The sequence below is a fragment of the Salarias fasciatus genome, chromosome 1 (assembly GCF_902148845.1).
Source record: "Salarias fasciatus chromosome 1, fSalaFa1.1, whole genome shotgun sequence".
Lineage (NCBI taxonomy): Eukaryota > Metazoa > Chordata > Actinopteri > Blenniiformes > Blenniidae > Salarias > Salarias fasciatus.
Genome location: NC_043745.1, coordinates 17781041 through 17803262, shown reverse-complemented (window position 1 = coordinate 17803262; position 22222 = coordinate 17781041). Strand labels below are relative to the sequence as shown.

Here is a 22222-nt window from a genome sequence, read left to right as displayed (position 1 = left end):
ATACATTTCAGCATAACAGTCTTTGAATGGTTGCCATAGCACATGGTAAAAGCATGGAAGCAGGAAATAGTTTTTAAACTATTAAATAACATAAGTCAAGTTACTTTGAATCCCACCCATGTCCAGATTACAGATCAAGGGTCGGCAACTTGATTTGGCGTCGTGCCAGTTTTTTTTTGACAGATCCCTGTTCGTCGGTGGCAAACAGCTAAGCTAACAGCTGACCGAGGCACCGGTAGCGTCTATCAGCAGGCTACTTTTACGAAGTGTCCCTGAAGGCAGCAGGAGCTGCACGGCTCACGTTGTTCACTAACGCAGAGGATTTCAAGGTGTTTCACAGGTAATGAAGGCGGTTTAGGAGGATACTAACAGGTTAATGGACGGTGTTGCTGCCTCCGTGAAGGAGCCATCGCTGTTGTTGTGTACTTCTTCTTCAGGGAAGCGGGCATCTAAAAAGTTGCATTACTGCCACCCACAGGACGTAATGTGATATCGCGGTTGGGCGGCATGCCCAAAATCCCTACCGAGGGTCAAATTTATATCGCATACGGTTTCATACCGTGTATACCGCCCACCCCTAGGTTTGTTCTTAATTGAGCGATTGTGAATTGTATCGATGAGCTTCGTGTTTACATGGGACAAATGACGGATTAAGTCGTCCCTGACCCGGAGTCCGGAAAGCGCTCTGATTGGACGGGGGGCGGCCGAGGCGTACTAACTTCTCCCAGAAGTAAACAGCGTGCTTGTCTTCTTTGTTTCTCCATTGACTTTCACGCGACAGCTTTGAAAACGTCCACATTGTTATGCGCCCGTTTCATGATATCCATTTCTTCTAAAACTGCCGTTAAATGAACCGTCTCCGTTCGAGTGGAGCCACGGGCTGCCATCTTGGAATACTGCGCCATCACGGCGGAGCGTGAGACGAACGACTGAACTGATTTGCATATCTCCCATCATGCACCAGCAAAAGTCCGAGAGATTCCGGACCAGAGGGACAAGAACTGAACCGGGGTGTCACCCACCCGGTCCCCTCCCTCTGGCTTGTCTGGACCAGGTCCCGTGACGTAAAGGTCCCGGTCCTGGTCTGGTCCCACCGTGAGTCTGAGGGGTCTCACTTCTCTCTCAGATAAATCCCACTCTGTCCAGTTGCTCAGCCGTGCGACTTTGATCGTGCATATACTAAAATTGGAACGATACAGAGAAGATTAGCATGGCCCCTGGCGCAAGGATGACACGCAAATTCGTGAAGCGTTCCTCACTTTAACTTTCATGGAAATCCGAACGTTTTCATCAAACACTCATTTTATCGATCAGAGCACAAACAGCACCACCAAGCCTCAAGAGGAAAGAGGGACTGCAGACTCGAATCTCAACAACTTCTTCACAATGTAAAAACCAGTGTGGTTACATGGGTGTTTTGAATTCTAAGTGGGTTTATTTAGGGGTGGGCGATATGGCCTGAAATTTATATCATGGTATAATTTGAAACTTGCACGGTAAAAAGTATATATCACGGTATAATTTGATATATACATTTCAGCATAACAGTCTTTGAATGGTTGCCATAGCACATGGTAAAAGCATGGAAGCAGGAAATAGTTTTTAAACTATTAAATAACATAAGTCAAGTTACTTTGAATCCCACCCATGTCCAGATTACAGATCAAGGGTCGGCAACTTGATTTGGCGTCGTGCCAGTTTTTTTTTGACAGATCCCTGTTCGTCGGTGGCAAACAGCTAAGCTAACAGCTGACCGAGGCACCGGTAGCGTCTATCAGCAGGCTACTTTTACGAAGTGTCCCTGAAGGCAGCAGGAGCTGCACGGCTCACGTTGTTCACTAACGCAGAGGATTTCAAGGTGTTTCACAGGTAATGAAGGCGGTTTAGGAGGATACTAACAGGTTAATGGACGGTGTTGCTGCCTCCGTGAAGGAGCCATCGCTGTTGTTGTGTACTTCTTCTTCAGGGAAGCGGGCATCTAAAAAGTTGCATTACTGCCACCCACAGGACGTAATGTGATATCGCGGTTGGGCGGCATGCCCAAAATCCCTACCGAGGGTCAAATTTATATCGCATACGGTTTCATACCGTGTATACCGCCCACCCCTAGGTTTGTTCTTAATTGAGCGATTGTGAATTGTATCGATGAGCTTCGTGTTTACATGGGACAAATGACGGATTAAGTCGTCCCTGACCCGGAGTCCGGAAAGCGCTCTGATTGGACGGGGGGCGGCCGAGGCGTACTAACTTCTCCCAGAAGTAAACAGCGTGCTTGTCTTCTTTGTTTCTCCATTGACTTTCACGCGACAGCTTTGAAAACGTCCACATTGTTATGCGCCCGTTTCATGATATCCATTTCTTCTAAAACTGCCGTTAAATGAACCGTCTCCGTTCGAGTGGAGCCACGGGCTGCCATCTTGGAATACTGCGCCATCACGGCGGAGCGTGAGACGAACGACTGAACTGATTTGCATATCTCCCATCATGCACCAGCAAAAGTCCGAGAGATTCCGGACCAGAGGGACAAGAACTGAACCGGGGTGTCACCCACCCGGTCCCCTCCCTCTGGCTTGTCTGGACCAGGTCCCGTGACGTAAAGGTCCCGGTCCTGGTCTGGTCCCACCGTGAGTCTGAGGGGTCTCACTTCTCTCTCAGATAAATCCCACTCTGTCCAGTTGCTCAGCCGTGCGACTTTGATCGTGCATATACTAAAATTGGAACGATACAGAGAAGATTAGCATGGCCCCTGGCGCAAGGATGACACGCAAATTCGTGAAGCGTTCCTCACTTTAACTTTCATGGAAATCCGAACGTTTTCATCAAACACTCATTTTATCGATCAGAGCACAAACAGCACCACCAAGCCTCAAGAGGAAAGAGGGACTGCAGACTCGAATCTCAACAACTTCTTCACAATGTAAAAACCAGTGTGGTTACATGGGTGTTTTGAATTCTAAGTGGGTTTATTTAGGGGTGGGCGATATGGCCTGAAATTTATATCATGGTATAATTTCAAACTTGCACGGTAAAAAGTATATATCACGGTATAATTTGATATATACATTTCAGCATAACAGTCTTTGAATGGTTGCCATAGCACATGGTAAAAGCATGGAAGCAGGAAATAGTTTTTAAACTATTAAATAACATAAGTCAAGTTACTTTGAATCCCACCCATGTCCAGATTACAGATCAAGGGTCGGCAACTTGATTTGGCGTCGTGCCAGTTTTTTTTTGACAGATCCCTGTTCGTCGGTGGCAAACAGCTAAGCTAACAGCTGACCGAGGCACCGGTAGCGTCTATCAGCAGGCTACTTTTACGAAGTGTCCCTGAAGGCAGCAGGAGCTGCACGGCTCACGTTGTTCACTAACGCAGAGGATTTCAAGGTGTTTCACAGGTAATGAAGGCGGTTTAGGAGGATACTAACAGGTTAATGGACGGTGTTGCTGCCTCCGTGAAGGAGCCATCGCTGTTGTTGTGTACTTCTTCTTCAGGGAAGCGGGCATCTAAAAAGTTGCATTACTGCCACCCACAGGACGTAATGTGATATCGCGGTTGGGCGGCATGCCCAAAATCCCTACCGAGGGTCAAATTTATATCGCATACGGTTTCATACCGTGTATACCGCCCACCCCTAGGTTTGTTCTTAATTGAGCGATTGTGAATTGTATCGATGAGCTTCGTGTTTACATGGGACAAATGACGGATTAAGTCGTCCCTGACCCGGAGTCCGGAAAGCGCTCTGATTGGACGGGGGCGGCCGAGGCGTACTAACTTCTCCCAGAAGTAAACAGCGTGCTTGTCTTCTTTGTTTCTCCATTGACTTTCACGCGACAGCTTTGAAAACGTCCACATTGTTATGCGCCCGTTTCATGATATCCATTTCTTCTAAAACTGCCGTTAAATGAACCGTCTCCGTTCGAGTGGAGCCACGGGCTGCCATCTTGGAATACTGCGCCATCACGGCGGAGCGTGAGACGAACGACTGAACTGATTTGCATATCTCCCATCATGCACCAGCAAAAGTCCGAGAGATTCCGGACCAGAGGGACAAGAACTGAACCGGGGTGTCACCCACCCGGTCCCCTCCCTCTGGCTTGTCTGGACCAGGTCCCGTGACGTAAAGGTCCCGGTCCTGGTCTGGTCCCACCGTGAGTCTGAGGGGTCTCACTTCTCTCTCAGATAAATCCCACTCTGTCCAGTTGCTCAGCCGTGCGACTTTGATCGTGCATATACTAAAATTGGAACGATACAGAGAAGATTAGCATGGCCCCTGGCGCAAGGATGACACGCAAATTCGTGAAGCGTTCCTCACTTTAACTTTCATGGAAATCCGAACGTTTTCATCAAACACTCATTTTATCGATCAGAGCACAAACAGCACCACCAAGCCTCAAGAGGAAAGAGGGACTGCAGACTCGAATCTCAACAACTTCTTCACAATGTAAAAACCAGTGTGGTTACATGGGTGTTTTGAATTCTAAGTGGGTTTATTTAGGGGTGGGCGATATGGCCTGAAATTTATATCATGGTATAATTTCAAACTTGCACGGTAAAAAGTATATATCACGGTATAATTTGATATATACATTTCAGCATAACAGTCTTTGAATGGTTGCCATAGCACATGGTAAAAGCATGGAAGCAGGAAATAGTTTTTAAACTATTAAATAACATAAGTCAAGTTACTTTGAATCCCACCCATGTCCAGATTACAGATCAAGGGTCGGCAACTTGATTTGGCGTCGTGCCAGTTTTTTTTTGACAGATCCCTGTTCGTCGGTGGCAAACAGCTAAGCTAACAGCTGACCGAGGCACCGGTAGCGTCTATCAGCAGGCTACTTTTACGAAGTGTCCCTGAAGGCAGCAGGAGCTGCACGGCTCACGTTGTTCACTAACGCAGAGGATTTCAAGGTGTTTCACAGGTAATGAAGGCGGTTTAGGAGGATACTAACAGGTTAATGGACGGTGTTGCTGCCTCCGTGAAGGAGCCATCGCTGTTGTTGTGTACTTCTTCTTCAGGGAAGCGGGCATCTAAAAAGTTGCATTACTGCCACCCACAGGACGTAATGTGATATCGCGGTTGGGCGGCATGCCCAAAATCCCTACCGAGGGTCAAATTTATATCGCATACGGTTTCATACCGTGTATACCGCCCACCCCTAGGTTTGTTCTTAATTGAGCGATTGTGAATTGTATCGATGAGCTTCGTGTTTACATGGGACAAATGACGGATTAAGTCGTCCCTGACCCGGAGTCCGGAAAGCGCTCTGATTGGACGGGGGGCGGCCGAGGCGTACTAACTTCTCCCAGAAGTAAACAGCGTGCTTGTCTTCTTTGTTTCTCCATTGACTTTCACGCGACAGCTTTGAAAACGTCCACATTGTTATGCGCCCGTTTCATGATATCCATTTCTTCTAAAACTGCCGTTAAATGAACCGTCTCCGTTCGAGTGGAGCCACGGGCTGCCATCTTGGAATACTGCGCCATCACGGCGGAGCGTGAGACGAACGACTGAACTGATTTGCATATCTCCCATCATGCACCAGCAAAAGTCCGAGAGATTCCGGACCAGAGGGACAAGAACTGAACCGGGGTGTCACCCACCCGGTCCCCTCCCTCTGGCTTGTCTGGACCAGGTCCCGTGACGTAAAGGTCCCGGTCCTGGTCTGGTCCCACCGTGAGTCTGAGGGGTCTCACTTCTCTCTCAGATAAATCCCACTCTGTCCAGTTGCTCAGCCGTGCGACTTTGATCGTGCATATACTAAAATTGGAACGATACAGAGAAGATTAGCATGGCCCCTGGCGCAAGGATGACACGCAAATTCGTGAAGCGTTCCTCACTTTAACTTTCATGGAAATCCGAACGTTTTCATCAAACACTCATTTTATCGATCAGAGCACAAACAGCACCACCAAGCCTCAAGAGGAAAGAGGGACTGCAGACTCGAATCTCAACAACTTCTTCACAATGTAAAAACCAGTGTGGTTACATGGGTGTTTTGAATTCTAAGTGGGTTTATTTAGGGGTGGGCGATATGGCCTGAAATTTATATCATGGTATAATTTGAAACTTGCACGGTAAAAAGTATATATCACGGTATAATTTGATATATACATTTCAGCATAACAGTCTTTGAATGGTTGCCATAGCACATGGTAAAAGCATGGAAGCAGGAAATAGTTTTTAAACTATTAAATAACATAAGTCAAGTTACTTTGAATCCCACCCATGTCCAGATTACAGATCAAGGGTCGGCAACTTGATTTGGCGTCGTGCCAGTTTTTTTTTGACAGATCCCTGTTCGTCGGTGGCAAACAGCTAAGCTAACAGCTGACCGAGGCACCGGTAGCGTCTATCAGCAGGCTACTTTTACGAAGTGTCCCTGAAGGCAGCAGGAGCTGCACGGCTCACGTTGTTCACTAACGCAGAGGATTTCAAGGTGTTTCACAGGTAATGAAGGCGGTTTAGGAGGATACTAACAGGTTAATGGACGGTGTTGCTGCCTCCGTGAAGGAGCCATCGCTGTTGTTGTGTACTTCTTCTTCAGGGAAGCGGGCATCTAAAAAGTTGCATTACTGCCACCCACAGGACGTAATGTGATATCGCGGTTGGGCGGCATGCCCAAAATCCCTACCGAGGGTCAAATTTATATCGCATACGGTTTCATACCGTGTATACCGCCCACCCCTAGGTTTGTTCTTAATTGAGCGATTGTGAATTGTATCGATGAGCTTCGTGTTTACATGGGACAAATGACGGATTAAGTCGTCCCTGACCCGGAGTCCGGAAAGCGCTCTGATTGGACGGGGGGCGGCCGAGGCGTACTAACTTCTCCCAGAAGTAAACAGCGTGCTTGTCTTCTTTGTTTCTCCATTGACTTTCACGCGACAGCTTTGAAAACGTCCACATTGTTATGCGCCCGTTTCATGATATCCATTTCTTCTAAAACTGCCGTTAAATGAACCGTCTCCGTTCGAGTGGAGCCACGGGCTGCCATCTTGGAATACTGCGCCATCACGGCGGAGCGTGAGACGAACGACTGAACTGATTTGCATATCTCCCATCATGCACCAGCAAAAGTCCGAGAGATTCCGGACCAGAGGGACAAGAACTGAACCGGGGTGTCACCCACCCGGTCCCCTCCCTCTGGCTTGTCTGGACCAGGTCCCGTGACGTAAAGGTCCCGGTCCTGGTCTGGTCCCACCGTGAGTCTGAGGGGTCTCACTTCTCTCTCAGATAAATCCCACTCTGTCCAGTTGCTCAGCCGTGCGACTTTGATCGTGCATATACTAAAATTGGAACGATACAGAGAAGATTAGCATGGCCCCTGGCGCAAGGATGACACGCAAATTCGTGAAGCGTTCCTCACTTTAACTTTCATGGAAATCCGAACGTTTTCATCAAACACTCATTTTATCGATCAGAGCACAAACAGCACCACCAAGCCTCAAGAGGAAAGAGGGACTGCAGACTCGAATCTCAACAACTTCTTCACAATGTAAAAACCAGTGTGGTTACATGGGTGTTTTGAATTCTAAGTGGGTTTATTTAGGGGTGGGCGATATGGCCTGAAATTTATATCATGGTATAATTTCAAACTTGCACGGTAAAAAGTATATATCACGGTATAATTTGATATATACATTTCAGCATAACAGTCTTTGAATGGTTGCCATAGCACATGGTAAAAGCATGGAAGCAGGAAATAGTTTTTAAACTATTAAATAACATAAGTCAAGTTACTTTGAATCCCACCCATGTCCAGATTACAGATCAAGGGTCGGCAACTTGATTTGGCGTCGTGCCAGTTTTTTTTTGACAGATCCCTGTTCGTCGGTGGCAAACAGCTAAGCTAACAGCTGACCGAGGCACCGGTAGCGTCTATCAGCAGGCTACTTTTACGAAGTGTCCCTGAAGGCAGCAGGAGCTGCACGGCTCACGTTGTTCACTAACGCAGAGGATTTCAAGGTGTTTCACAGGTAATGAAGGCGGTTTAGGAGGATACTAACAGGTTAATGGACGGTGTTGCTGCCTCCGTGAAGGAGCCATCGCTGTTGTTGTGTACTTCTTCTTCAGGGAAGCGGGCATCTAAAAGTTGCATTACTGCCACCCACAGGACGTAATGTGATATCGCGGTTGGGCGGCATGCCCAAAATCCCTACCGAGGGTCAAATTTATATCGCATACGGTTTCATACCGTGTATACCGCCCACCCCTAGGTTTGTTCTTAATTGAGCGATTGTGAATTGTATCGATGAGCTTCGTGTTTACATGGGACAAATGACGGATTAAGTCGTCCCTGACCCGGAGTCCGGAAAGCGCTCTGATTGGACGGGGGGCGGCCGAGGCGTACTAACTTCTCCCAGAAGTAAACAGCGTGCTTGTCTTCTTTGTTTCTCCATTGACTTTCACGCGACAGCTTTGAAAACGTCCACATTGTTATGCGCCCGTTTCATGATATCCATTTCTTCTAAAACTGCCGTTAAATGAACCGTCTCCGTTCGAGTGGAGCCACGGGCTGCCATCTTGGAATACTGCGCCATCACGGCGGAGCGTGAGACGAACGACTGAACTGATTTGCATATCTCCCATCATGCACCAGCAAAAGTCCGAGAGATTCCGGACCAGAGGGACAAGAACTGAACCGGGGTGTCACCCACCCGGTCCCCTCCCTCTGGCTTGTCTGGACCAGGTCCCGTGACGTAAAGGTCCCGGTCCTGGTCTGGTCCCACCGTGAGTCTGAGGGGTCTCACTTCTCTCTCAGATAAATCCCACTCTGTCCAGTTGCTCAGCCGTGCGACTTTGATCGTGCATATACTAAAATTGGAACGATACAGAGAAGATTAGCATGGCCCCTGGCGCAAGGATGACACGCAAATTCGTGAAGCGTTCCTCACTTTAACTTTCATGGAAATCCGAACGTTTTCATCAAACACTCATTTTATCGATCAGAGCACAAACAGCACCACCAAGCCTCAAGAGGAAAGAGGGACTGCAGACTCGAATCTCAACAACTTCTTCACAATGTAAAAACCAGTGTGGTTACATGGGTGTTTTGAATTCTAAGTGGGTTTATTTAGGGGTGGGCGATATGGCCTGAAATTTATATCATGGTATAATTTCAAACTTGCACGGTAAAAAGTATATATCACGGTATAATTTGATATATACATTTCAGCATAACAGTCTTTGAATGGTTGCCATAGCACATGGTAAAAGCATGGAAGCAGGAAATAGTTTTTAAACTATTAAATAACATAAGTCAAGTTACTTTGAATCCCACCCATGTCCAGATTACAGATCAAGGGTCGGCAACTTGATTTGGCGTCGTGCCAGTTTTTTTTGACAGATCCCTGTTCGTCGGTGGCAAACAGCTAAGCTAACAGCTGACCGAGGCACCGGTAGCGTCTATCAGCAGGCTACTTTTACGAAGTGTCCCTGAAGGCAGCAGGAGCTGCACGGCTCACGTTGTTCACTAACGCAGAGGATTTCAAGGTGTTTCACAGGTAATGAAGGCGGTTTAGGAGGATACTAACAGGTTAATGGACGGTGTTGCTGCCTCCGTGAAGGAGCCATCGCTGTTGTTGTGTACTTCTTCTTCAGGGAAGCGGGCATCTAAAAAGTTGCATTACTGCCACCCACAGGACGTAATGTGATATCGCGGTTGGGCGGCATGCCCAAAATCCCTACCGAGGGTCAAATTTATATCGCATACGGTTTCATACCGTGTATACCGCCCACCCCTAGGTTTGTTCTTAATTGAGCGATTGTGAATTGTATCGATGAGCTTCGTGTTTACATGGGACAAATGACGGATTAAGTCGTCCCTGACCCGGAGTCCGGAAAGCGCTCTGATTGGACGGGGGGCGGCCGAGGCGTACTAACTTCTCCCAGAAGTAAACAGCGTGCTTGTCTTCTTTGTTTCTCCATTGACTTTCACGCGACAGCTTTGAAAACGTCCACATTGTTATGCGCCCGTTTCATGATATCCATTTCTTCTAAAACTGCCGTTAAATGAACCGTCTCCGTTCGAGTGGAGCCACGGGCTGCCATCTTGGAATACTGCGCCATCACGGCGGAGCGTGAGACGAACGACTGAACTGATTTGCATATCTCCCATCATGCACCAGCAAAAGTCCGAGAGATTCCGGACCAGAGGGACAAGAACTGAACCGGGGTGTCACCCACCCGGTCCCCTCCCTCTGGCTTGTCTGGACCAGGTCCCGTGACGTAAAGGTCCCGGTCCTGGTCTGGTCCCACCGTGGGTCTGAGAGGTCTCACTTCTCTCTCAGATAAATCCCACTCTGTCCAGTTGCTCAGCCGTGCGACTTTGATCGTGCATATACTAAAATTGGAACGATACAGAGAAGATTAGCATGGCCCCTGGCGCAAGGATGACACGCAAATTCGTGAAGCGTTCCTCACTTTAACTTTCATGGAAATCCGAACGTTTTCATCAAACACTCATTTTATCGATCAGAGCACAAACAGCACCACCAAGCCTCAAGAGGAAAGAGGGACTGCAGACTCGAATCTCAACAACTTCTTCACAATGTAAAAACCAGTGTGGTTACATGGGTGTTTTGAATTCTAAGTGGGTTTATTTAGGGGTGGGCGATATGGCCTGAAATTTATATCATGGTATAATTTGAAACTTACACGGTAAAAAGTATATATCACGGTATAATTTGATATATACATTTCAGCATAACAGTCTTTGAATGGTTGCCATAGCACATGGTAAAAGCATGGAAGCAGGAAATAGTTTTTAAACTATTAAATAACATAAGTCAAGTTACTTTGAATCCCACCCATGTCCAGATTACAGATCAAGGGTCGGCAACTTGACTTGGCGTCGTGCCAGTTTTTTTTGACAGATCCCTGTTCGTCGGTGGCAAACAGCTAAGCTAACAGCTGACCGAGGCACCGGTAGCGTCTATCAGCAGGCTACTTTTACGAAGTGTCCCCGAAGGCAGCAGGAGCTGCACGGCTCACGTTGTTCACTAACGCAGAGGATTTCAAGGTGTTTCACAGGTAATGAAGGCGGTTTAGGAGGATACTAACAGGTTAATGGACGGTGTTGCTGCCTCCGTGAAGGAGCCATCGCTGTTGTTGTGTACTTCTTCTTCAGGGAAGCGGGCATCTAAAAAGTTGCATTACTGCCACCCACAGGACGTAATGTGATATCGCGGTTGGGCGGCATGCCCAAAATCCCTACCGAGGGTCAAATTTATATCGCATACGGTTTCATACCGTGTATACCGCCCACCCCTAGGTTTGTTCTTAATTGAGCGATTGTGAATTGTATCGATGAGCTTCGTGTTTACATGGGACAAATGACGGATTAAGTCATCCCTGACCCGGAGTCCGGAAAGCGCTCTGATTGGACGGGGGGCGGCCGAGGCGTACTAACTTCTCCCAGAAGTAAACAGCGTGCTTGTCTTCTTTGTTTCTCCATTGACTTTCACGCGACAGCTTTGAAAACGTCCACATTGTTATGCGCCCGTTTCATGATATCCATTTCTTCTAAAACTGCCGTTAAATGAACCGTCTCCGTTCGAGTGGAGCCACGGGCTGCCATCTTGGAATACTGCGCCATCACGGCGGAGCGTGAGACGAACGACTGAACTGATTTGCATATCTCCCATCATGCACCAGCAAAAGTCCGAGAGATTCCGGACCAGACGGACAAGAACTGAACCGGGGTGTCACCCACCCGGTCCCCTCCCTCTGGCTTGTCTGGACCAGGGGCCTCACCTATAAAGCTTGCGGCACACAAAACGAGCCCCAAACTTTGTTCAGCGGCTCCTCTGCGCCAAAGCAGGTACCTGTACACATTTTGCTATACTGAACAAATGCACGTGACTTTGCGGTCCTTACTGCCAACAAAATAGCTGCCGTACACGACCGCACAATTCAGAAAACCTACGTGGAGACAAAAAAGCAGAAGGAAACGGAATTGAAAGTCCGTTATTTGTCCCGCATGGGGAACATGCAGGGTTATAGCGGCAAGATACGTAGAAAGAAAAGTAGAAAAATACAAAGCCCAACCATACAAGGGCAAGTTAAAGGTGTAACACAACATTTTGATTTCCGGGTGGATCATCTAAATAATTGGTGGGTCTGTTTGTCAATCATTCTGACGAGCTGCTTTCGTAAGGCGGTTCTCCGTGCTTGCGCCCAATCAGCTTCTCCCTTTTGCGCATGCGCATTCAGAATGTTTATGTAGCCGGTGAGCTTCTGAGCTCGTACTTACCGTCTGACATAATGAAACTGTAGCTGTTTCGGAAAAAAAAGCTTTATTTATGAGCGAGGCCGATCGCAGAAACTGTACAGAGCCGTGCACGCTGGAGAAGAGGAGATCGCGCTCGTACACTTCCGCGTTTTCTGGGAGAAGCAGGAGAGCCGGGCGGATGGTCTGGCGCATGCACGTTGTTCAAAAAGTGAGTAACAGACGTGGGGCTTCGTCTTTTCGAGAAAATGTTGTATTACACCTTTAAATATAATTTGTATTTAAAATTAGATATAATTGCATAACAGGAATGTACGGACCCACACAACAAATTATTCAAGTTAAATTAAATATGACAGATATACAAATCGAAGACATTTATAATTAAATCATAGATAGAAGCCGACAGATATAAATCAAACATAATTTACACCAAGATCCAAGACAGATATAATGAAATAAATAACAGACAAAAGTTCGATATAATTTAAATATACATTTAAGACAGACAGCAAGAGGGGAATGATTGCACATGAGGGGAGACACTTTGAGGAAGTCACGTTCAGTGCGCTTTGGAATGTTTTCATCCTGTACCCTCACCTTTCTACATCTTCTAAAATAAACACAAAATAAATAGTTCAAAGGGTAGAAATCAAACACATCACATAATAAAAACATGTACATTGTCTTTGTCTCTGCACCTACAAGTACTGACTGTCACTTGTAATGACATAATTTTTCTCATGATACACATTTCAAATTGTTCTCAATTAAATGGCAAATTGACACAAAAAATGTTTGCTATTTTGTCATGGCCATATCTGACGTCCGAACCCTGAAGCCTCTATGTGCTACAGCGCATTAAAACCTGTTGACTCCAGAGGCAAAACAATTTTGATAATTAGGGATGTGCGAGTACCGATACCAGGTATCGGTATCGGGCCGATACTGGCCTTATTTCAAGGTATCGGGTACTCGTGAAGGCTACCGATGCCAGCCGCCGATACTCACGGCCAGAAAACCCCACGCGTAGTAAGCCCTCCTCACCAGCAGTTGGCGGTAGTGCAACCGAATGGGATGCAAGCTGCCGACAAACATGAAAGAGGAAGAAGCTCCTCTCTGGAGCGCTGACAGGCGCAGGACGCTACACTGCAGCGGGCTGACTTCTCCATGAGTCTCATCCAGAGCAGAGACAACAGGATGAATCCAGAACGGCTGCTCGTCTCACCAGAACCGCCGGTGTGGAAATTCTGTTATATAAGTGAAAACGAGCCGAGCTTTGCAGAATGCTAACCCTGCAATGCTAAAATTGCTAAAGGAGGTGCGCGATGTTGTTCATTTACCACTAGTAATTTGTTTAAACACCTCAGGGCGAAGCTTGTGGACGAGAGTCTGACGCTGTTGTGCTGGAAAAAAGAAAACTCCGGCAGCAACTCGACGGCAAACTCTGCAGAAGACCGAGAAACTGAAGAGCAGAGATCCGAGAGCAGCACAGAGAACACGAGCAGCTCTTTAAACTCAGGGGTTTTTCTATCTTTGACTTTAGTTCATAAAAAAATCATTAAAATTAGTACATTTAAAAACCTTAGTTTATGTAAAGTGTAAAAAACTCAGAGAAATTGTTTTATCTTGCACTTAATTTCATTTAAATAAGTGCAAACTCAGAGTTGCTTGTTTTATTTTTCAGACTATTATTTTGGACTTAAACATTGTGGCTGGGCTGCCTTTTTATTGGAAATAAAATTCATTTTCAAAAATTATCTCATTGCATTATTTTACATTTTATGTATATAAAGTATCGGTATGCAAGTATCGGTATCGGTGAGTACTGAAGATGAAGTACTCGTACTTGGTATCGGTCTGAAAAAAAGTGGTATCGCACATCCCTATTGATAATGCATGAACGCACATCATAATGTGCAACCAATTTCCACTGCATTTTTATGTTGTTTTTTTAAAGGTGTTTCTGCAATGTTGAGACACTATGAATTGTGGCAACTCACCTTCAAGTCAGACCACTTTTTTTCTCTTCAGCAGTCGTGGCCCAATGGCACTGGCACCTGCTCCCACTCAACGTTTTTCTGTTTGTCCCTCCACTGCTGTGTCCTCCAAAAAGGACAGAAGACCGGCTCTCCACCTCACCAATAAGGGGCCACAGCATCACCTCAAACCTCCACAGCGGCAGATCCACCTGCATGTGGCGTGCCTCACCTGCCGGCGACACTTGTCTTCTGCCCTGCAGCGAGACACTGATCGCCCTGGAAAAGGAAAAGCTGCGTTGTCCTCTGCTGAATGTTCGATTAAATTGTAAATGCCATGATTATGCACACTTTTGCTCATTTGGCTGATCAAAAAGTGTTTTTCTATCGTCTTCTCTCTTCGGGTGGAGAGAGATGGAAGAAATTGACCAATCACTTTTTGTTTTTAAGTCGGCGGGAGAAAAAAAAAAGATCGTAGTCCTTCGTGAAGTCCAACAGTGGGCAGAGATTCATTCACCAAGAGATACAGTTGGTGGCGGTATGCACCTCAGTTGTTGGTCGCCACCCACAATTATTCCAAAGAAGAAGAAGACCTGAAAAAAACTTATGCCAGAAATACCACAGGGCAAGCTCGACTTTCAGCCCTGGCTTTGATGGCAATGGAGAAGGATCTGCTGATGGAACTGAAACGCACGGATAATCTGTATGACAGAGCAACTGAACTCTTTTGAGGAAGGAAAGGAGGATGGATTTTGTTTACAAATAATTGGGATTTTGGTGAGTAAACTGTTCTTCTTTCCCTCAATAATATTGCTGTTTTATTAAGTTGTTGATGCTCATTGTATGTGCACAGATGTAGGAGGAGACTTGTGCACTTCAGCAAAGGCCAGAATAAATTCTTGTGCAGCCAGAATAAATTCTGGCTGCACAAGTATCTATCTGCCATGCAACAACTCTTTATATGCATAGCTGTATAATAAGATTTTTTTTATAGACATAAAATAATTATTGAGAGGAGGATTGGTTCAGGCGGATCTGTTTTGAAGGCCTTAGTGTGAAATGCACGGTCCGCCAATGCATTTTATTGATCAGAGCACAAACAGCACCACCAAGCCTCAAGAGGGAAGAGGAACTGCAGACTCGAATCACAACGATTTCTTCACAATCTGAAAACCAGTGTGGTAACATGGGTCTTTTGAATTCTCAATGGGTTTAGTCTTAATTGAGTGATTCTGAATTATATCGATGAGCTTCGTGTTTACATGGGACAAATGATGCACTGTGTGTGTGTGTTTGTGCATGCAGCAATGTAGATGTACTCTGTGTGTGTGCAGCAATTTACATGTACTCTGTGTGTGTGCAGCAATGTACATGTACTCTGTATGTGTGCAGCAATTTACATGTACTCTGTATGTGCATGCAGCAATGCTCCACTTTACTTGTAGTTCTTAGTTTATTTATCTATTTACTGCACTCAGAGCTGAGACTCACCAGAGTCGATGATGTCATCAACGTGCGACACCTGTTGCTGAGCGCGTGAGCTGGATCGATCAACAATCAACATGATTTTTACATGATCCGTCGAATTTTCTGCTTCTCCTGTGGATTAAAAGGCGACCGGACTCGCTTCTCAGCATTCCTGGCTGCTGCTCGCTGAAATCGGCACTCTGTCCGAACCTTTTTTTTCGCTCTTCAGTGATACGTGCTGGCTCCACATTCAATCATGCAGCGAGACAAGCGCGCGCCAGAGGGATCAAAACATACTGCGCCTGGTGACAATATCAAAGACACAGTAAGCAAACAAATGGATGCTCTTTTCCAAGATAGTGACTTTATCAATAAAATCACCAAAATCTTGGTAGATTCCCTGATAGAGCCAATCAAGAGGGCTATCACCGATTCCATTACAGAGTCGGTCAGGGACTCTCTTAAATATGAACTGCAGAATACGGTCGATAAACTGGATGATCTGGGGAATAAATACAATGACATTGTGGACACTCTGGACGAGCAAGAACAGTATTCCAGACGGAACTGCCTTGTGCTGTTCGGAGTCCCGGAAAATGACCGTGAAAATGTAAACGAAACTGTCACGAGTGTTCTGAAAAACAACCTGAACATAGTGGTGCAACCTGGAGATATCGACAGGACCCATCGCCTCTGTCCCAAAAACACCAGGCGGGACAAACCACGGGGGATTATCGTCAAGTTTGCCCACTATAATCTCAGAGACAAAGTTTACAGGGCGAAGAAACAACTAAAAGGGAAAACGCCGAAGATGCACATTCTGGAGAGTTTGACTGCTACACGAGCGAAACTCTTGGACGATCTACGGAAGAAATACAAAGAGAGTCTTGCCGGGAGCTGGACACAGGATGGGCGTCTATACTTGCTCACTAAAACAAACCAGCGGCATGTCCTCAACAAATTATCGGACGCCAAGAAGCTGCGCATCACCTAACCCTGGAAAAGTGATATCATTCAAAAAGTATCATTTTGAACAACATGCCACATATCTGTGAGTATGGATCATGTGTCACTCTCCTAATGTGACTGCCTGAAAGTTGATAGGATCCAGCCTTTTACTGTGATCCTTGTCTTGACTGCGTTATTTAATTTTCAGTATTGTTTGTATTTTTTGTTTTTTGTATGTGTGTGTGTTCCTGAGTTGTACGTGTGTCCTTGTCTGTGCGCTTGTCCGTGTCTCTCTCTCTCTCTCTCGCTCTCTCGCTCTCTCTCTCTCTCTCTCTCTCTCTCTCTCTCTCTCTCTCTCTCTCTCTCTCTCTCTCTCTCCCCGACTACTCGCATTAACTCCCATTTGTGCAATATTAGGTTAGCTTAGTTTAGGATAGGTAGGCTTAGACCTGTATAACAATGGCTGTTATATATGATATTACCCTCCTGATGTACACATCACGTCTCTGGTATTATGTATTATGTATCATCCATGGGCCCAGATGACATAATAGCATTTAACAATAATTGTGGCGCACTTGACCAGCATTGCTTTGAAACGATAAACTGCAAAAGATTTGTACCTGAAAAGCTGAAAGATATAACCAACAACCAAAAACATGCTTTTTCTTTATTACATCTAAACGCAAGAAGCCTAAGTAAGCATCACGATGATCTGTTGTCATTACTGGCCAGTCTTGATCACAAGTTAGACATCATTGGATGTAGCGAATCATGGATTAATCAGAAAACTTATATTGACACCCTCAATCTTGATGGTTATGCACTATTCAAAAAAAACAGGGTTGGGAAAGCTGGTGGTGGGGTGTGTCTGTATGTAGACCTACGCCATTCAGTGACCACCCGGGATGATCTATTTATCAATGATGGGCACTCCGATTCTTTATTTATCGAACTTAATATCAAAAATGCCAAAAACATAATTGTTGGGGTGATCTATCGACCACCAGATTCCGACTCACATAATTTCACTGTCAATCTGGATGAACTACTGAATAGTATAAATAATTCCAACAAAAATTGCTTCATTCTTGGAGATTTCAATATAAATTTAGCCAAAGACAATTCTGAAAAAAAAAAGACTTCTTAAATTCTCTTTATTCCTCTTCTTTTTACCCCACAATAAACACATACACTAGAGAAAAAGACTCCAGTAAGTCCATTATTGACAACATCATAACTAATATTCAAAATACTAGCTTTAACTCGGGTGTGATATTATCTGATATTACAGATCATTTCCCTATCATTCTTCTCGCAGATCTTACTACTAAAAATGACAAACCCCATACAAAAAACAAAGCAAAAGCATTAACTAAGAGAAACTTAAGTAAACTATCCAATAATCTAAAAAATAAGTCTTGGAACTCAGTGTATGAGTGTAAATGTCCTGATGCAGCATATTATGCTCTGATTCAGGAATTAGGTGAGAGTATAAAATTGTGCATTCCCGAAAAGACACTAAAAAGAAATCACGGGGACAAGAAAAACTAGCTGACTAAAGGAATTATGACTTCGATCAAAAAGAAAAACGCTTTGTACAAAAACTATATAAAGGACCCTTCTGAAGAAAATAAAATTAAATACAGTAAGTATCGAAATAAACTAACTAAAGTGATCAAAATGAGTAAACGCAACCACCACACCGAGCGTTTCAAGGCTTCTTGCGGTGATCAAAAGCAATGCTGGAAAGTGCTCAACGAAGTCCTCAGCCGGGGCCATAAACCAAATGTCCTCCCTGACACCACAGTGTTCCAAAAAAACGGTGATCCCAGTGTTGGTGACCTTGCGACGTGTTTCAATGAGTATTTTAGTTGTATTGGTGAGACTTTATCAAAAAACATAAGCCCACAAGGGGGCGCCACCTACCATCAGTACCTCACTGGGAATTATCCCAACTCTTTCTTTCTTTCACCCACCAACAACTTAGAAGTAACACAAATTATACTCGGTATGAAAAGCTCCCACACAGAAGGAGTTGATGGCATTAGCAGCAAAATAATAAAATTCATTGTCAGCGACATTGTAGATCCACTTGTTTATTGCATCAATCTTTCACTTCAGCAAGGAGTGGTACCAAAGATGGCCAAAATCGCTAAAATCATTCCAATATTTAAATCTGGAGATAAAAACAATCTACAGCAGTATCGTCCTATCGCAATTTTGCCAGCTTTCTCCGAAATTATGGAAAAAATAGTTTATAAAAGACTCTATGACTATTTTAACAAACACAACATGCTCACCCCGTCACAATATGGTTTCAGAAAGGGAAGTACCACTTGTTTGGCAATCCTGGATCTCACTGAAAAAATAAATGACGCTATTGATAAAGGTGAGTGTGGAATTGGTGTTTTTCTCGACTTATCAAAAGCGTTTGACACTATTGATCATAATATTTTATTAGGAAAGTTGGAGCACTATGGTGTCAGGAGCTTAGCGCTCAGTTGGTTCAGAAGCTACATAAATGACAGAGAGCAATATGTGTACGTAAATGATAATATATCTAACTGTAAAGCTATTAATTGTGGGGTACCTCAGGGGTCAATCTTAGGCCCACTTCTTTTTCTAATTTATGTAAATGATTTCTCAAATTCTTCTCCAGTTCTTCATAAAGTTGTCTTTGCAGATGACACAAATTTATTTCTATCTCACAAAAACCTGGAACAACTCCAGATTACTGTAAATCGGGAATTGGAAAAAGTTGACACTTGGTTTAAATGTAATAAATTATCATTGAACATAGCGAAAACCAAATTTATCATATTTCGCTCAAGTAAATGTCGGACAAGCCTTGAAAATGTACAAATTAAAATAAGCAATTGTGTACTTGAACGAGTAAAATTTATTAATTTTCTTGGCATCCAAATTGATGAACATTTAAACTTCAGCAAACACCTTGATTACCTAACAATGAAACTATCTAAGTATGTTGGCCTTCTTTTCAAGGTGAGACATTTCCTTCCCCTTGAGGCCCTTCTGACTTTATATAGGTCTATATTTGAACCCCATCTAAATTACTGTAACATCACATGGTGTAATACTTACCCAAGTCACCTCCTAAAATTGCAAGTTCTACAAAAGAAGGCTATAAGAGCCATTTCTTGGGCTAAGTATAACTGTCCATCGGACCCTCTCTTCTATAAACATCAGCTTCTGAAACTCACTGAGTGCAACTTATTTCACAATGCCTGTACCATGTATAATGTCGTGTATAGACTCAATGTTAAACTCTGTCAGTTAATTCCTATTTCTACCCCCTCTCATGACTATAACACAAGGGGTAAATCACTGTTAAAGGGTAAAAATAGGAAGTTGAAATGCACGAGTTTTAGTATAACATGTAAGGGTCCACAGATTTGGAATGAGCTGAGTGAAGACCTTAAAATGTCTAGGTCTTTGCCCATTTTCAAAAAGAAACTTAAACTTAATCTCCTTCAAAAATATAATGGAACCCCGATGAGCTGACGGCTAATTTATGTCCTCTGGAACCCATGAGTATTCTGTATGCAATAATATATTGATGTGTGTTGTATTGTTGCCATGTGCAGGTAGGATTAGTGTAGGGTAGGTAATAGCTTAGGTAACTGTAGGTTGTATGTGATTTTCTGTGTTCAATGCAAAATTCTCCGATCTTAATGTTATAGGGCCCCGCCAATAAGCACTAGTCTGCTTCCAAGGGTGTCCCTAGTTACAAAATGATTGTTTCTCAAATTACTGTATGTCTCTATGTGACATTGTCATTTTGCAATTTGTAAATTTGTAATTTTGTAATAAACAAGATTGATTGATTGAGTCACATTTGTCAGTTTTGAGTAAAACTAAGCCAATAAAGTTGATTCTGATCTGAGTCATTTCTTTTTTCTATTGTTCTATTCCTCATGCTGTGGCTATACGGCGTAGAGGTGCATCCCCTGGGTAGCGGCTAGGGGTGCCCTCCTTTGGGGGGGTTGCACCTAAATAAAACAGAGTAGGGTGCCGTGGACCAACATAGCCTAGGAGAGGGACAACTCTGACTCCAAACCCGGGTAGACAGAGCTTGTCAGCCTTGGTAAGCAGTCTGTCTCGGAGAAGGGCAACTCCGACGACAAACCCCAGCGTGCTGGCACGCTGTGAGGTGACAGCCCCACCAACCGGCTATCCTGCGGGGGGCCAACAACCCACCCAGAAGAAACCTCTTTTGTTACGAAACTGACCAGAGAATGAAGCCAGACTGACCCACACGGTAACGGACCCCAGCCTGCCCCCGACCAACGAGTACGGACTGACCTTCGTCGTAGGACCCGTGTTGCAACATGGAATGTCCAGACACTCCTTCGCCCCGGAGCTGCTACCCTGCTGTTCCGAGAGCTCTGCCGCTACATCATCTCCCTGGCAGGACTCTGTGATGTCCGATGGCAGGGTAATGGCGAAACAGCAGGTGACCATTGTTACATCTTGAGTGGCCCCAAGAGCCGGACTGGCCTTTATGGTGTGGCTCTTGCCATTCCAAAAGCCCTCCGGAGATCCCTCATCAGCTGGACACCTCTAAGAAACAGACTACTGTCTGCTCGCTTCCTGCACTACCGGCTCACCTGTCGGCACCACCTTCATCGACAGGAAAACAAATGACAATGGTAACCGCCTCCTTCTTCTCTGCCACCCTAACGGCCTCTGCGTTGCTGACACCTGGTTTCCTCGGAACCAAATCCATCATTGGACGTGGTACAGCCCAGATGGCAGAACCAGGAAGGCGCTGGACCACATCCTCATTTCTCAATGCTGGAAGTCATTTGTCACCAACTGCCGGGTGCACAGAGGAGCACAGCTTGGCAACACAGACCATCGTCTGCTGGTGGCCCAGCTTAAAGGAATACTCCGAAGATTTTGGACCCACGCCCTATCCCTATCATTTACAAAGTGAGATAAGCTCATAAATACCTTATTTCTGTCTGTGCGTCCAGGGGCTGGATCCCAGCTGTTAGCATCATAGTTAGCTTAGCTCAGCTGCTGGAGGTGAAGAGGAAACAGAGCCGGAGTGAGGAAAGTGGACAAAATACTCCTTCCAGAGGTCCAGGAGATGGCCTATTAGCAGGTGAAGTAAATCCAAATGGTTATAAAACATTTTAAAAGACGTGTTTACCTTTTCAATCCGTTAAAATAACGTGTTATATACACAGATCTGCACAAGCATAGTGCTCCGCGGAAGGATATACCGGCACACAGCGGCTGAGTCTATGCTTCTACTGCTGTGCTACTGCAGTAGCAGTAGTCTACTGCAGCATCCCTCGGTACCCCCGAGGTGTATATATATATATATATATATATATATATATATAGACATGCATATACGTGTGTGTGTGTGTGTGTGTGTGTGTGTGTGTGTGTGTGTGTGTGTGTACATACATACATACACAGACACAGACAGGCAGGCAGACAAGCAGGCAATGACATTTTTGTGTTGAACAATATAAAAACCAATAATTAAAAAAAAACACAAATAGTCACTCCCCTGTTTCCTCTCGGGGCCTCCCCATGTTCTCCCTCCACTCCTC

The 22222-nt window shown here is 45.0% G+C and overlaps 7 non-coding genes across 7 annotated transcripts; all 7 read left to right on the top strand.

Moving 5' to 3' along the window:
* The first annotated feature begins 1156 nt into the window (after positions 1-1156).
* Positions 1157-1263, top strand: LOC115394644 (U6 spliceosomal RNA). The gene has a single exon (XR_003932137.1). It is a non-coding gene; the product is annotated as a U6 spliceosomal RNA (small nuclear RNA).
* A 1422-nt stretch (positions 1264-2685) lies between these two features.
* LOC115394638 (U6 spliceosomal RNA) lies at positions 2686-2792 on the top strand. The gene has a single exon (XR_003932135.1). It is a non-coding gene; the product is annotated as a U6 spliceosomal RNA (small nuclear RNA).
* Positions 2793-4213: 1421 nt separating this feature from the next.
* On the top strand, positions 4214-4320 carry LOC115394636 (U6 spliceosomal RNA). The gene has a single exon (XR_003932134.1). It is a non-coding gene; the product is annotated as a U6 spliceosomal RNA (small nuclear RNA).
* A 1422-nt stretch (positions 4321-5742) lies between these two features.
* On the top strand, positions 5743-5849 carry LOC115394631 (U6 spliceosomal RNA). Its single transcript, XR_003932133.1, has one exon. It is a non-coding gene; the product is annotated as a U6 spliceosomal RNA (small nuclear RNA).
* A 1422-nt stretch (positions 5850-7271) lies between these two features.
* LOC115394627 (U6 spliceosomal RNA) lies at positions 7272-7378 on the top strand. The gene has a single exon (XR_003932132.1). It is a non-coding gene; the product is annotated as a U6 spliceosomal RNA (small nuclear RNA).
* A 1421-nt stretch (positions 7379-8799) lies between these two features.
* On the top strand, positions 8800-8906 carry LOC115394619 (U6 spliceosomal RNA). Its single transcript, XR_003932130.1, has one exon. It is a non-coding gene; the product is annotated as a U6 spliceosomal RNA (small nuclear RNA).
* A 1421-nt stretch (positions 8907-10327) lies between these two features.
* LOC115394612 (U6 spliceosomal RNA) lies at positions 10328-10434 on the top strand. Its single transcript, XR_003932128.1, has one exon. It is a non-coding gene; the product is annotated as a U6 spliceosomal RNA (small nuclear RNA).
* Positions 10435-22222: the final 11788 nt, after the last annotated feature.